Below are 17,218 nucleotides of genomic sequence, written 5' to 3'. Positions count from 1 at the left end.
AGGATACTCTTAGCTAACCTTCTTCACTGTCCATGATTCCACTAATTTTGGTGTTACCTGCTAACCATGGCTTCTACATTCTCATCCAAATCATTTATATAAATGACGAACAACATTGGAGCCAGCACCAATCCTTGCGGCACACCGCTGGTCACTGGCCTCCATCCGCTACCACCATCCTCTATGTCCCACCGTCAAGCCAATTTTGCTAGCTCTTCCTGGATCCCATGTAGTCTAACTTTATTAACCAGTCTAACAGTGGAAATTGTTGAAGGCCTTGCTAAAGTCCATACAGACAACGTCTACTACACTGCCCTCATCTATCCTTTTGGTCACATCCTTAAAAAACTTAATCAAGTTTGTGAGACACAATTTCCCATACACAAGGGATTTTCTAAATCTTTGCACTGAAATAAACAAGAGAATTAAATGCCACAGATTTAAAAGCCAGTCCTATATAGGGTTATAAATAGAAATAATTTTGTACTGTGGCAAAACGAGGATTTCACAATGTTATCCAACAGAAAATATAACACATTACATGGATTATAATCAAACATAGACAAAAGAATAGATATTGAGAACATAGATGAGACTGCAATGAACTTTGGCACTTGTTAAACAGTGAGCAAATTCGGAGGTAAAACAGTTTACTCAAGACAACTAGCTATGAAAAGAGTATGGTCATTTTGTGTTGTTGTGCATGTCATGATGGGACAAAACTTAACCCAATGGTGACATTTGGGAGAAAACATTTTCAAAGCAATTTCCAAAAAAATAGTCTCCTCATTCATGAGGATGCATGGATGGATTAAGTTGGCTTGAAAACATATTTGAGGAAGATTTGGAGATGAAGCTAGGAGGTTTACATAAAGAAAAAAGTAATCTCAACACGGACATTTTCATATCGCACCTTGCTTATGGTGTCGCTGTTACAATGGTGTTGCATTGATTCCTAGTGAACTAACAAGGCTTGTTCATCCATTTCCATAGCCTGAGAAACAAAAAAACTAAAATAATCATGTCACACTCCTCTGCATTAAGTTTCATACACAATTTGTCTGTCTTTGCTACCAGTCTGTCACCTGTCTAAGTCCTTTCAAAGTTTATCCGTTGTTCTCTGTGAAACTTCCATGTTTTATACCATGCCCAGATATTGATATTATATTCTGTACACCAACGTCTGGTGCTTCAATATATATCAAGAAAAGCTGGGATGCTGACATTGAAATGCCTACACCCCATCCCACCATAGTCACATGCACCTCCTACCCAAATACTCCTATTTGCATCACCAGACCCCACCCTTCTCCCCAGGTCCATCTGGTAAACCTCATTGTGGTCAGACTTAACCCTGAGACAGGCAATCAGAAACTTCCAGTGCAAAGAGGCTCTGTAGCTGAGCCCACCTCCTTGACATCAGCGAATGATTGGAAAGTAGTTCTGACCCCAGATCTGTGGGAATCTGGTGACCCCTGCCTTTTTCCAGTATATTCCATCCAACTCCCACTGAGTGACAAGAGGAGTCTGGTGGAACGTTTAAGGAGGTTTGTAGCTGGACAGCATTATGGGAAAGTTAAGTACAACTAAGTAACAAGAAGGTGATGGAAATATTACAAACAGATGGAACAGTTAAGAAAAAATTAAATCAATATGCATCATTTAATCACATGGTAGTACAATCTGTATGAATCAAGCTCTGTGCTAACTATAATAAACCTGTTTACATAGTTACCTGTTTACAAGTCCTCGCAGTTAAAATAAAATAAATGATTACAAAAGTAACAGGAAAATTATTTTTAAAGCTTTGCATTCTTTTGATTTTCTTTCAGCTAAGAAACAAACCTAATTATAAAAATGCTTACCTTATAAAAATGGGTTATTTCAAAATCAACATTAATTCTATGATATAATACACTAAGGGAAAAAATGACAGTGTCAAACTGTTCTTGCATTGCAATTAACCTGAATTATGCTATGTTAACATAAAGTATATTAAAACCACTGTTTCATTATCTGAATGGTAATTAGGACCTCGTGTGTGCAGACATAAATCTATTGTTTTTTTTAATCTTTTCCATTAATTATTGTAACAGGGCAGTGTTACATGAGGCAAAAAATTACTGATCCTTCCCTCTGTACATTTTTCTCTTAATCTATTCCTTCCCCTACTGTTCTTATTATAGTTATACCTAACTGCTGTTCCTCATGATCTTCTTAAGCTTTGAGACCTGCAAAGCTATCTATTTTTATTATATTTTCCCAAGGTTTTAGAGCAATATCGACCCTAAGAGTCCCACAGTTGCACTTAAACTAACTGAAGCTATGCTCAGTGTCTTCGAACCTCACAGCCTTTTGCAACCAAACTTGCTTCAAACATATTCAAAGGTATATGATGCTTAGGTGATAGCAATAACATAGAGCTAGACGTTGGATGTAGCATTGAAAATAACTGAAGATTTCTATGCATTAAACAAAGACATGCCTGGGTAATAAGACCAGGCTATCTTGATACAATGGCAACCTTCTGCATTTTGAATTGACCCCAGTTCAAGAGCTTCATGAGTAAATGGAAATCAGACACTTCTGAAGTCCCAGATATCAATGCCATTGTAAGTTGGAGTGAGCATCTTAATCAGTTTTTTATAAAGTCAGCTTTCTTGTTGCTCAACACTTCTTGAAACTGATGTTTTAAAACAGCCTAAGACTCAATGTAGAGTGCACAAGGGCATGCCAGGAGCAGCACTGGACAGACCTAAAAATGAAGTGTCAACCTGGTGACGTTACCAAACAGGACTACTTGTGTGCCAAACAGTGTAAGCAGCAAATGAGAGCCAAAGCTAAGCAAATCCACAACCAACAAATCAGATCTAAGCTCTGCAGACCTTCCAAATCCAGGTGTGAATGGTGGGAAACAATCAAACAAATCACTGGAAGAGGCAGTTCCACAAATATCCTCAATACTGTAACGAAAGAGCCCAGCACATTGGTGCTAAAGATTATGCTGAAGTATTCACAGCAATCTTCAGCCGGAAGTATAAGTGGTTCCCCGCATCACAGACGCCAGTCTTCAGCCAATTCAGTTCTCTCGATGTGAAATCAAGAAACTGTTGGAGGCACAGGATACTGAAAAGGCTATGGGTTCTGACAACATTCTGGTAATAGTACTGAAGGTTTGAGCTCAAACTTGGGTGCTCCCCTAATCAAGCTCTTCCAATACAGTTACAATACAGACATACAACATACAGTCATAGTGATCTACAAGACAGAAAAATGGCCCTTGGGCACATTATGTGCCTGCCAGTTAGAAGTAACAATCAAACTCTCCCAGTTTCCAGCACTTGACCATTTGCCTTGTATGCATTTGGCATCTATCTAACAATGAGGGAAATTGCCCAGGTAGACCTCAATACAAAAAGCAGGACAAATCCAACCATGAGAACATTCTTCTGAACAGTCCCCAGTGCCAGAATATCTTTCCTTAGATAAGGGAACCAAAACTGTTCACTGTATTCGAACTGTAGTCTAACTAATGCCTTGTATAGTTTTAGCATTACCTCCCTATTGTCTTTGAAATAAAGGCCAACATTGCATTCGCCTGCCCTATTAGCAGCTGAACTTGGATAGTAGCTTTTCATGATTTATGCACAAGGACCTCCAAATTCGTCTGTGCTGTAGCATTCTGCAGTCTGTCCCCATTCAAATAACGTTTAGCTTCTCTATTTTTTCCTGCCAAAGTGCATAACGTCACATTTTCCCACATTATATTTCACCTGCCAAGTTTTTGTCTATTCTCTTAAATGTCTATAAACCATTTATTTTTATCTGTATTATTTGTCTATATTTATGTGCAACTTGGCAATTGTACATTCATTTGCTTCACCCAAGGCATGATATTCATTGTGAATAACTGTGGCTACAGCACAAATCCAAGGTATTAGTCAGGCTACAGATGGAATGCTGTGAACTGTTTTGGTTCACTTGTCTAAGGAAAGAAATACTGACATTGGGGGCTGTCCAGTAGGATTTTCTTATGAGGAAAGATAGAGTAGGTTGGGTTTGTACTATTTAGAGTTTAGAACAACGAGATCTTGAAACATCTACTTTCAGTTGAAACATATGAAGTGCTTAGAGGACTTGAGAGGGCATTCCACTAGTTACAGAATGTAATCTGCAAATGACCTCATACCTCAACTGTCTGTCTTGAATTAGTTAGCTAACCTCTACCCAGTTTTTCTCTAGTGATAGTTAGTCAGCTGAAACTTTTTTTGGATATATCTGTGTTGCATTGAGTTTTTTGGGAGACTTCTTGCCTCAACACCTACCAAGTTCTCTCACTGGATCTTACCAAATTCAGCTCACTAATTACCAGCTACCACCTTTTGGTGTCTCTCACATTCGTTTTCTGCCATGGCTTACCATGCCCCACATCTAGAACAACTCGCCAATCAGTGAATATCCATGAATTCACCAGAATCCTCTGAAAGTGCCATCTTTAAAAGCTTCTTTTGTACCTGGACAAACACTGTCAGTCAGAGCTGTCTAGCACCATTGGACATGACAGAGAGGAGCAAATCACTTTGCAAGGAGGGTATTGGAGGTCCTGCTGGACAGAGTGGTACCATTGCTGGTCTCCTCCTCCCCCAGGGCCAACAGTGAAGGCCGAGACCCCAGACCTGGTCTGAGGTTGCCACTGGGTTTAAGCAGTCTCAGCCTTCTGGAGAAATGCTCAGTCCTGTAGGAAGAAGGTCAGTGCCCTTCTCCACTTCACAAGGGTACATTTCATCAACTTCTTTCTGATGCTTCACGCTCATTCCATCTCTGAGACTGAACCCACTTCCAACCAAAGCTCCTGTTCTACTATTCTCACTAATTCCCAATTGGTCTCACCCAGCCAGTAGGATCAAGCAAAAATCTCCGACACTTAAAATACTGGATGAGACCCTAGAACTTTCCAATTATTCTAAAATACTGGGCAAGAACCCTGGACTAAAGCTGAAAAAATACACTTTGGAGCAAGCAGGGGATTTCTGACTGGGAATTCCAATTTACACATTCACTCGAAAAGAACAAGCAACCGACATCACTAAGATTTTAGCCTGAGACATAATTTACACCTGGGGCTGCCCAGCACAGACAGTCTGGTACCTACAGAGATGGGATCATAGAGTCATAGAGATGTACAGCATGGAAACAGACCCTTCGATCTAACTTGTCCATGCCGACCAGATTTCCTAAACTAATCTCTTCCTAATTGCCAGTAGGTGGCCATATCCCTCTAAACCCTTCCTATTCATGTACCCATCCAGATGCCTTTAAATGCTATAATTGTAGCAACCTCCACCACTTCCTCTGGCTGCTCATTCCATACACAACCAACCTCTGTGTGAGAAGGTTGCTCCTTAGGTCCCTTTTAAATTTTTCCCCTCTCACCCTAAACCTATGTTCTCTAGTTTCCCTCACCCCAGAGAAAAGACCTTGTCTATTTATCCTATCCATGCCCCTCACGATTTTATAAACCTCCATAAGGTAACCCCTCAGGCTCCAACACTCAAGGGAAAAGAGTCCTAGCCTATTCAGCCTCTCCCTATAGCTCAAACCCTCCTAACCTGGCAACATACTTGTAAATCTTTTCTGAACCCTATCAAATTTCACAACATCCTTCCGATAGGAGGGAGACCAGGATGACACCCAATATTCCAAAAGCGCCTGGTAGCTCTTGTTCGGGAAGCTCTGGTTGGCATCCCCCCCTCCTTGGATGCTTTTGTTCTGATGAGGCCCTCGGTTTGGCTTCATCAGACCTTGAACTTCAATTGAAATCCATTCACACATACTCTAATCATTAGAAGGCCAATTAACTTCAGAAGGGAATATCAAGAATTTAACGGAAAGTACAGATTTGAGGGGAGATAATGGGGCAGACGTTCAGTATCGAGAGTGTTTTGCTGGAAAAGCACAGCAGTTCAGGCAGCATCCGCGGAGCAGGAGGATCAACGTTTCAGGCCAGAGCCCTTCATCAGGATGAAGGACTCTGGTTCGAAACGTCAATTCTCCCGCTCCTCGGATGCTGCCTGACCTGCTGTGCTTTTCCAGCAAAACACTCTCGACTTTGACCTCAAGCATGTGCAGACCTCACTTTTTCCACACGTTCAGTATAACTGCCAGCCCTGATCTCACCTGGGGGACAGCCTTTCTAACAATCAGCTTCTGCAGAAACAGCTTCCCCCACAGGTTTCCAGCCCCAACAAGCAGCTTCCGAACCAAGAACAAACAACCACGGAGGCTGAACTGAGAAACAAGAACAGGGAAGCCAAACCGAGGGCCTCATCAGAACAAAAGCAGCCAAGGACAGGGGGAAGCCAACCGGACAAGGGCTACCAGGTACAGGCCTGTTCTGAGCCAAGAGAACTGACAGCAAGAGGCTCAGCAACTGGACACACTATAAAACTGTGTCTTCCTCAGTGGTGAGCTGAAATTCCTAAGACTCCAAAGTTCCAACCTCTAGAAGGGAGGGGATGGTGAGTAGTGACAGTGCTTTCAGACCCCAAGGTTAGGAAGGAGAAAGTGAAGACTGCAGATGCTGGAGATCAGAGTCGAGAGTGTGGTGCTGGAAAAGCACAGCAGGTCAGGCAGCATTGGAAAAGCAGAAGAATCAACGTTTCGGACGAAGGGATTATGCCCGAAACGTCGACTGTCCTGCTCCTTGGATGCTGCCTGACCTGCTGTGCTTTTCCAGCATCGCTCTCTCAAGGGTAAGGAGCCTGACTAAAGATTCTGTAATTAAAACTGTTGTTTTTAATTTCCAATAGTGTTTATTCTAGCTAATGGAGGCTGGTTCAATTACAACATTTGAAAGGCAACTGGATGGGTATCTGAATTGGGAGGGTTTAGAGGGATATGGGCCAAATGCTAGCAAATGGGATTAGATTTACACAGGATATTTGATTAGCATGGACGAGTTGGACCAAAAGGTCTGTTTCTGTGCTGTGTATCTCTATGACTATGACTCTATAATAGTGTATTTAATAGTATTATGGTCCTCTGTATAGTTGATTGTGTCAATTTCACTGTTTATTGCATTCACCTATACTTTTTTATTATACTTAACTTTCATATGTTGAATAAACATAGAGATTCCTTTTCCCTGAAACACCATTCTGCTGCCTTCTTCATTTCACAGTCCCCAAACAAGGCCAGTTTCAGAAACCAGGAACCTGGGGGTGATTCAAACCACTTAAAAATCAGAAAATAACTAATTGCAAACCATAACCCAACAAGCCCAACCGTGAAATCACTAACCTGCATGCCTACTGCACGGCCGACTCACTAGGTCAGCATACCTGCATCAACAGTAATGGCTGTGCCATGCACTTTTATCTTCTGTAATACCTGACTCTGTCTCATTCACTGAGGTAAACAGCCCACAGCAGAGCAGAAAAAGTCCAGATGGATGGGGTCACTGAACGTTATTTGGCTCTTCAACCCTTATGAGAAGAACAGCTCTGAACTAGTATCAAAGCTGCCCTTGACTTACTGTGCTGGAAACCCCTGAGGAAAGTGTTGTCCCTTCACTTGACTGAGGTCTGCTGACAACCACGACAAGATTCCTGGCTTTGTGACTGTGATGAAGGGCTTTTGGTTGAAACATTGATTTTCCTGCTCCTCGGATGTTGCCTGACTTGCTGTGCTTTTTCAGCAGTAATGTAAACTTGGTCACTCTTGCTGAAGGTGCGAGGCACCAAAAGGCAAGGCAGGGCAGAAATACTGTGAGTATCAAAGGGAGTAAGTGCTGTGACAGTGAATGAAGAGCACAGAGAGGCAGCCTGATCCCCTCCATCAGCTGGGTGTGGCCCCCTGTGCAGTCTCCTTGCTGCAGCATTACAATGATAGTTGTCAGTGTGGCCTGAGGAGCAGGAGCATCCTGTAAGAGAATTGGAGATGTGCCACAAGAAATTTCAGGGGTTGAAATGATGCTGATGTCTGTGGAAGTGGGGTGTGAGTTCTTGTGCCCATGAACCATGTCCTGAGATATTGGTGCCTGCTCTCTAAATTCAAGGTCATTTGGAGCAAGTGGTGAGCTGAACCGGCCAGCTGCCTGCTATCGTTCCCTTATTGAGTTTTCCCAATATTAAGCTTGTTTGGCGGGTTTAGTCAAATATGAGCCTGAACATTAATGAGGTGAGCTATACTGTTTAATGAGTCATTTAACAAACGTTAATCTTAGTCAACTGGTAACTGACTGCAGCCTGGCAGGAATCTCGCCACATCGCTTGTGAAAGCAGAAAAGGTATAATGAGCTACTTCAATATCAAAAAGGGCCTCGCTGCATTTGTCAACTGATTCTGACACACCTTGCTATAGCCCACATCATTCAGACCTCAGTAAGATTCTGTTCATTATATTTATTTACTCTCCCCTCCTTTTGTCTGTCCTTTGATTATTTAGTCATTTTGGAATACACATTTCCTCTCCCCTGAAGACTGATGCAAAATATTTATTTGACTCCTCTGCCATTTCCTGGTTCCCCATTATTATTTCCAAAGTCAAATTCTCTAAAGAGACTATGTTCGCTTTGGGTTCTCTCTTTATATAGCTAAGGAAATGCTTACTGTCCAATTATCTATTCCTGGCTAGTTTGTACTCATGCTTTAGTTTCTACCTTTTTTTAAAATCATCTTTCATTGGCTTTTACAACAGTTCTGCTACTCTAGTTTACCACTAATCTTTGCCACTGTAATAATATTGATAGACTAAGTGAATGGGCAAAACTGTGGCAGATGAAGTTCGATGTAAGTAAGTGAAAGGTTATCCATTTTGGAGCAAAAGAGGAGAGATGAGGGTATTTTCTGGAATGTATGAATTTAGGTACAGTGAATGTCCAAAGCGATTTGGAGTTTCAGGTGCATAGATCTTACAAAATGTCATGAACAAGTGCAGAAAATAATCAGGAAAGTTAATGGAAGCTTTTTTACCTAGAAACCTGGAGTATAAGGATGCAGAAGTTATGCTGCAGTTTTACAACATTTTGGTTAGACTCACTTGGAAAACTGTTGTTTTTAAGTTCTAATAGTGTTTAATCTAGTGAATGGAGGATGGTACAATTATAACATTTTAAAGGCATCTGGATGGGTATATGAATAGGAAGGGTTGAGAGAGAAATGGGACAAATGCAGGCAAATGAGACTAGATTTATTTCGGGTATTTGGTTGGCATGGACAGGTTGGAGCAAAGGGTCGGTTTCTGTGCTATATATCTCTATGACTTAAGAACTACACCCTAGGGTGGGTGTATTGGCCCTGGTGCCAGTATAACATACGTTTATAAGAATAGTACCTGGATTTCAGGGGTTAAGGTATGAGGGGAGATTATTCAACTTGTTTTCTGTACAATTTAGAAAGGTACGGTGTAATCTGATCAAAAGCCTTCAAGATCACAGAAAAAGACAAGATAGATAAGGATAAACCATTTCCACTGGTTCGGGATTCTAGAACTAGGGGCATTGTCTGATAATTAGAGTCATCGAATTATAGAGGTATGCAACACGGAAACAAACCCTTTGTACCAACTCGTCCATGCTGACTAGATATCATAAATTAATCTAGTCCCATTTGCCAGCACTTGACCCATATCCCTCTAAACCCTTCCTATTCATATGCACATCAGATGTCTTTTAAATGTTGTAATTGTATCAGCTTCCACCACTTCATCTGGCAGCTCATTCCATACACGCGCCACCTTTTGCATGAAAACATTGTCCTTTTAGCTCCCTTTTATACCTTTCCCCTCTCACCCGAAAGCTATGCCCCTAGTTTTGGACTCCCCCACCCTAGGGCAGAAGATCTTGTCTATTTATCCTATCCATGCCCCTCATGATTTTATAAACCCCCATAAGGTCACTCCTCAGCCTCTGAAGCTCCAGGAAAAAACAGCCCCAGCATAGTTTCATTGAATCCACACAGTGTGGAAACAGGCCATTTGACCCAACAAGTCCACACCAACCCTCCGAAGAGTAACACACTCAGACCCATTCCCCCTACCCTATTACTTTACATTTACACCTGACTAATGCACCTAACTGACACTCCATGAACACTATGGGCAATTCAGCCTCTCCACATAGCTCAAATCCTCCAACCTTTGTAAATCTTTTCTAAATCCTTTCAAGTTTCACAACATCCTTCCTATTGGAGGGAAATCAGAATTGCACACAAAATTTCAAAAGTGGCCTCACCAATGTTCAGTACAGCTGTAACATGACCTCCCAACTCTTATACTCAATGTTCTGACCAAAAACAGAAAGCATACCAAACACTTCTTCACTATCCTATCTAACTGCGACTCTACTTTCAAGAACTATGACCTTGCACTCCAAGGTCTCTTTGTTCAACAACACTCGCCAGGACCTTACCATTAGGTGTATAAATCCTGCCCTGACTTGCCTTTCCAAAATACAGCACCTCACCTTTATCTGAATTAAACTCCATCTGCCACTTCTCAGCCCATTGGTCCATCTGATCAAGATGCTATTGTACTCTAAGGTAACCTTCTTCGCTGTCCACTACACCTCCAGTGTTGGTGACATTTGCAAACTTACTAACTATAACCTCCTATGTTCACATCCAAATAATTTACATAAATGATGAAAAGCAGTGGACCCAGCACCAATCCTTGGGGCACACCACTGGTAATAGGCCTCCAGTCTGAAAAACAACCCTCCACCACTACCCGCTGTCTTCTACTTTTGAGCCTGTTTGCATCCAAATGGTTAGTTCTCCCTGTATTCCATGTGATCTAACCTTGCTAACCAGTCTGCCATGAGGAACCTTGTCAAATGTCTTACTGAAGTCCATGTAGATCATGTCCACAGCTGTGCCCTCATCAATCCTCTTCGTTACTTTTTCAAAAAAACTTAATCAAGTTAGTGAGACATGATTCCCAACACACAAAGCCATGTTGATTATCCCTAATCAGTCCTTGCCTTTCCAAATACATGTAAATCCTGTTCCTCAGGATTCCCTCCAACAACTTGCCTTCCACCGATGTCAGGCTCATCAATCTATAGTTCCCTGGATTTTCTTTACCACCTTACTTAAATGGTGGCATCAGGTTAGCCAACCTCCAGTCTTCCAGCACCTTACCTGTGACTATGGATGATATAAATATCTCAGCAAGGGGCCCGGCAATCACTTCCCTAGCTTCCCACAAAGTTCTAGGTTATACCTGATCAGGTCCTGGAGAATTATCCACTTCTATGTGTTTCAAGACATCCAGCACCTCCTCCTTGGTAATATGACATTTTTCAAGATGTTACCATCAATTTCTCCACATTCTATATCTTTCATGCCCTTCTCCACAGTAAATACTGATGCAAAATACTTGTTTAGTATCTCCTCCATCTCCTGCGGCTCTTCATACAGGCTGATCTTTGAGAGGCCTTATTCTCTCCTTGGTTACCCTTTTGACCTTAATTTATTGATAAAATCCCTTTGGATTCTCCTTAACCCTGTTTGCCAAAGCTATCTCATGTCCTCTTTTTGCCCTCCTGATTTCCCTCTTAAGTATACTCCTACTGCTTTTATACTCTTCTAAGAATTCATTCAATCTCTCCTGTCTATAACTGATGTATGCTTCCTTCTTTTTCATAACCTAAACCTCAATTTCTCTAGTGTATTCCCTACACCTATCAGCTTAGCCCTTCACCCTAGCAGGAACATAGAGTCTCTAGACTCTTGTGATTTCATTTTTGAAGGCTTCTCATTTTCCAGCCATCCTTTACCTGTGAACACCTGCCCCAATCAACTGTTGCCTAATACTGTGAAAATTAGCTTTCCTCCAATTTAGAACTTCAACTTTTAGCTCTGGTCTATCCTTTCCATTACTATTCTAAAACTAATAGAATTATGGTCGCTGACCCCCAAGTGCTCCCCCACTGACACCACAGTTACTTGCCGTGCCTTATTTCCCAAAAGTAGATCAAGTTTTGCACCTTCTCTAGTAGGAACATCCACGTACCGAGTGAGAAAATTTTCTTGCACACACTTCGCAAATTTCTCTTCATCTAAACGCTAAACATTATGGCAGTCCAAGTCTATATTTGGAAAGTTAAAATCCCCTACCATAACTACACTATTATTCTTACAGATAATTGAGATCTCCTTACAAATTGTTACTCAGTTTCCCGCTGAGTACTGGGAGGTCTATATTACAATCCCAATAAGGTTATCATCCCTTCCTTATTTCTCAGTTCCACCAAATAACGTCCGTGGACATATTCTCAGGAATATTCTCCCTAAGTATAGCCATAATGCTATCCCTCAACAAAAACATCACTCCCCCTCCTCTCTTGCCTCCCTTTCTATCCTTCCTAAAGCATCTATATCCTGGAACATTCAGCTGCCAGTCCTGTCCATCCCTGAGCCATGTTTCTGTAATTGTTATGATATTCCAGTCCCATGTTCCCAATTATGCCCTGAATTCATCTGCCTTCCCTGTTAGGCCTCTTGCATTGAAATAAGTGCAGTTTAATTTATTAATCCTACCTTGTCCCTGCCTACCCTGACTGTTTGCTACATTTCCCAACAGTACCAGTCTCAGATTGATCCTCACTATCTCAGTGGGTCCCAGTCCCCACCTTATCAGTTTAAATCATCCCGAGCAGCTCTAGTAAATCTTTCTGTTAGTATATTAGTCCCCTTCCATTTCATATGCAATCCATCCTTCTGGTACAGGTCACTTCTACCCCAAAACAGCTTCCAATGATCCAAAAATGTTAACCCTTCTCCCTTGCACCAGCTCCTCAGCCACGCATTCATCTACTGTATTATCTATTCCTACCCTCACTAGCTTGTTGCACTGTAAGTAACCAAGACAGTAATACCCTTGAGGATCTCCTTTTTAAATTCTAGCCTTACTTCCTCTATTCTCCCTTCAGAATCTCATCCTTTTCCCTTCCTATTTTGTTGCTTCCAATATGTGCAACGACCTCTGGCTTGTCCCTCTCGCCTTTGAGACTATGCTGCACCATCTGTGAAATTTCCTTGATTCTGGCACCAGGGAGGTAACACACCATTCTGATTTCTCACTATTGGCTGCAGAATCATCTGTCTGTGCCTCTGACTGGAGAGTCGCCTATCACAAACAATTTCTTGGAACCTGACGCACCCCTCATTACATTAGAGCCATTCTTGATACCAGAAACCTGGTTGTCAGCGCTACATTCCCCTGAGAGGAAATCACCCCCTACATTTTCCAAAACAGCATATGTGTTTGAGACGGGGATAGCCACAGGAGACTCCTGCACTACCTGCCTCCCTCTCATATGTTTCCTAGAGTTAACCCATCTACCTGACTGTATCTACGATTTTTCCCCCTTCCTTCAACTGCTATCCATCACACCCCCTAGTTTCTGTAAATTCCTCATTGTCTCTAGCTGCCACTCTAACCGATTCAAGCAATCTGATAGGATTCGCAATCAAACACACTTACTGTTCACATAATCATCAGTAACATGGAAACTATCCCTAATCTCTCACATTCGACAGGGAGAGCACATCACTCTACGAAAGGCCACCTTTGCACCTTAGCAATCTACCGACACAGAAAATAGCACACTGCTCCAGGCTAGCTTAGTACCTACGTTTTACATTTTTAAATGTTAATCAAGATACAGATCTCAATAAAACATATCATCAAAAATAACCCACTCTACTCATTATTGTAGATTTACAAAAAAAGACAGCAAGGTTACACTACAAAGCCAATCATCTATCTGCTCCTGTGCTGTGAGCTCTCCCACATAGGTTCCGGCAGGGTCAGCTGTGATTTTCATTGTTTGTTAATTTTTCTTAGACGCTATCCGATGTCCAGAAATACTGGAACTCAAAATGCATCAGCAGTACCTGTGCAGATTCAGACAGCAATGTATGTTTCTCTCTCTCTCTCTCTCTCTCTCTCTACATCTCTCTCTATCTCATTGATCATGTCATCATTGCCTTCATCTCTCTTCCTCCTTTTTTTTATATAGATATTTTTATTAGAAATTTAACATTTTTACAAGTTTACAAAAATAAACAAAACTCTCAGATATGAACATTGATATACAATTAGCTCAAATATACAATAGCCAAAATTTAAGAAAAAAAAACAACAAAAAAAAAACCGAAAAAAGAAAAAAAAACAAACAAAACTCAACTATCTACTAATCTAACCTACAACTAACCAGAGTGTATATTTAAGTCTCATACATGCTCGGAATGTGTTAGCATCAGATATAATAAAACCCGTATTCGTGCGGGATTCCTCCCCCGAGGGGCCCCGGACCAGCCAGGTTTGTAATCTCAATTAAATAAAAGCCCTTGTTAGGATAGCCGAAATATCTGTATTTATGTAATTCAAGAAGGGCTGCCATATTTTACAAAATAATTCGGCCTTTCGGTGCACCATATTTGTAAGGAAGTCAAGGGGAATACATTCCATAATTAGTCTGTGCCAATTTGAAAGTCCAGGGGGGCCCTCAGCTGCCCAGTTCACCAAAATATTTTTCCTTGCACAGAAAGAAAGAATAGAAAATAGTCTCTTCCCGTACGTGTCCAGGGAGGGAAAGTTCGAAAAGCCCAAGAGGAGAGATACAGGGTCCACTTTAATTTCCGTTCCTAAAATTTCTGTCAGGGTACTTGCTACTTTAGTCCAATATCTACGGATCTTATGACAGGTCCATAAGCAATGTACAAGAGTGCCCACCTCTATTTTGCATTTAGGACGCATTGGAGATGCTCTTGCCTTAAATTTTGCCAATCGAACCGGTGCTATATGGGCCCTATGAAGTATCTTCAGCTGGATAGCCTGGGTTCTGTTACAAATAGTTAATCTTCTAGCATTTTCCCAAATATCATTCCACGTTTCTGTAGAGATTTCTAGTCCCAAATCCTGATCCCATGTTTTAAGCAGATTATCCATATCTCCCGATACTTCATCATGTAGTAAGTGATAAATAGTACTGACGGAAGATACCCCCACTGGTCGTAGGACACTACATTCTCTATCGGATTTATAAAGACTATCTAATAACGTAGTCTTCTTCTGTATATAATCTCGAATTTGGAAGTATCGAAAGAGGTCTCCATTGGGTAATCCGAATTTCTGACGCAGCTGTTCAAAAGACATCAGGACCCCGTCTTTAAATAGATCCCCTAGACATGAGATACCCCTGGATCTCCAGAGTTTAAAAGTGGCATCTGTTAACCCCGGTTGGAATCCCCATGCTCCCACTATCGGTGCATAGGGGGATGTTTTATGTGAATTGCCCTCATTTTGCCGCATTATATTCCAAGCCTTAATTGTATTTAGTATTATAAGGTTTTTACAGTGATCTGTAATGATTTTCCTCTTGTCTGAGAATAAAAGGTTAATAAGTGGGTATTTTACTTGAGAGGCCTCGATGTCCAACCAGATTGATTGTGGATCAGACAAGACCCAATCAGCTATGTAACTTAATAGGGAACTTAACTGATATTTCCTAAAGTCTGGGAAGTCCAATCCACCCCTTGCCTGTGGAAGCTATAGCTTCATCAGCTTAATGAGGGGCTGCCTATGATTCCAGATAAAGGAACCCAGCCAGCCATATAATTTACATAAAGCCGTCCTTGGCAGCATCACCGGAAGCATTCTCATAGGATATAGGAGACGGGGCAGGACATTCATTTTGATTAGTGCTATTCTACCCAACCAGGAAATTGGTAGGTCTCCCCATCGCTGGAGGTCCTGCCTTATCCTTTCCAATAAATACACAAAATTAGCCTTATACAACTGACCAAATACTGGAGTAATAAAAATGCCTAAATATAAGAAGCCCTCCAGGGACCAGCGAAAGGAAAAAAGGGATCCGTCCGCTAAGCAGGGTATCATAGCTAGGCCACCCATTGGCATAGCCTCCGATTTTGAAAAATTAATTTTATAGCCTGAGAATGCACTAAATGTATTGATAACTTGGATTAGGCGAGGTATGGACATCAGAGGGTTAATGAGGAATAGAAGAACATCATCTGCATAAAGGGTAATTTTATGTTTACCTGTACCAATCCTTGGGGCCACTATATTAGGATCAGCTCGTATAGCTTCTGCTAGTGGTTCAATTATTAGCGTAAATAACAATGGCGAGAGGGGACATCCCTGACGGCAGCCCCTACCCACACTGAAGCTATCCGAACCTAATCCATTGGTAACCACAACTGCTTTGGGATCACTATACAATGTTGAGACCCATTTGGTAAACACCTGTCCAACGCCAAACCTCTCCAATGTGTAAAACAAATATGACCATTCGACCCTATCAAATGCCTTTTCAGCGTCTAATGAAACCACTACTCCTGGTATCTTTCCCTGATGGCAGGCTTGAATCATATTCAGAGCCCTTCTAACATTATTGGATGATCTACGGCCCTTAATAAACCCTGTCTGATCCTCCTTTATAATATGTGGCAGTATCCTTTCTAGTCTCAGTGCTAAAGTTTTAGAGAGGATTTTAAAATCTACATTTAGCAAGGATATTAATTAGATTAGATTAGATTAGATTATATTACAGTGTGGAAACAGGCCCTTCGGTCCCACAAGTCCACACCCACCCGCCGAAGCGAAACCCACCCATACCCCTACATTTACCCCTTACTTAACACTAGTTAAGTGTAAATTAATTTAGTATGGCCAATTCACCTGACCCTGCACATCTTTGGACTGTGGGAGGAAACCGGAGCACCCGGAGGAAACCCACGCAGACACGGGGAGAACGTGCAAACTCCACACAGTCAGTCGCCTGAGGCAGGAATTGAACCCAGGTCTCAGGCGCTGTGAGGCAGCAGTGCTAACCACTGTGCCACCGTGCCGCCCACAGATATTGGTCTGTATGATGTACAATCTTCTGGGTCCTTTCCTTTTTTAAGGATAAGAGAGATATTTGCCTCTTTCAGCGAAGGCGGGAGACAGCCCTGACTATATGCATAGTTATACATGTCCATAAGTGGACCAGCCAGTATTTCTGTAAATTCTTTATAGAATTCAGCTTGAAAACCATCTGGGCCCGGCGCCTTACCATTCTGAAGTTGCCTAATTGCATCAAGTATTTCTTGGAGTGTAAGAGCAGCATTTAGGACCGATACTTGTTCCGGAGTTAGGCCTGTAAAAGTCAAATTTTTAAAAAATGACTGCATCCTCTTCGTCCTATCTT

Source organism: Chiloscyllium plagiosum, unplaced genomic scaffold (assembly GCF_037043375.1).
Source record: "Chiloscyllium plagiosum isolate Xiang-an unplaced genomic scaffold, Cpla_swu_hap1 HiC_scaffold_3, whole genome shotgun sequence".
Classification (NCBI taxonomy): Eukaryota; Metazoa; Chordata; class Chondrichthyes; order Orectolobiformes; family Hemiscylliidae; genus Chiloscyllium; species Chiloscyllium plagiosum.
Note: the sequence above shows the minus strand (reverse complement) of the source record.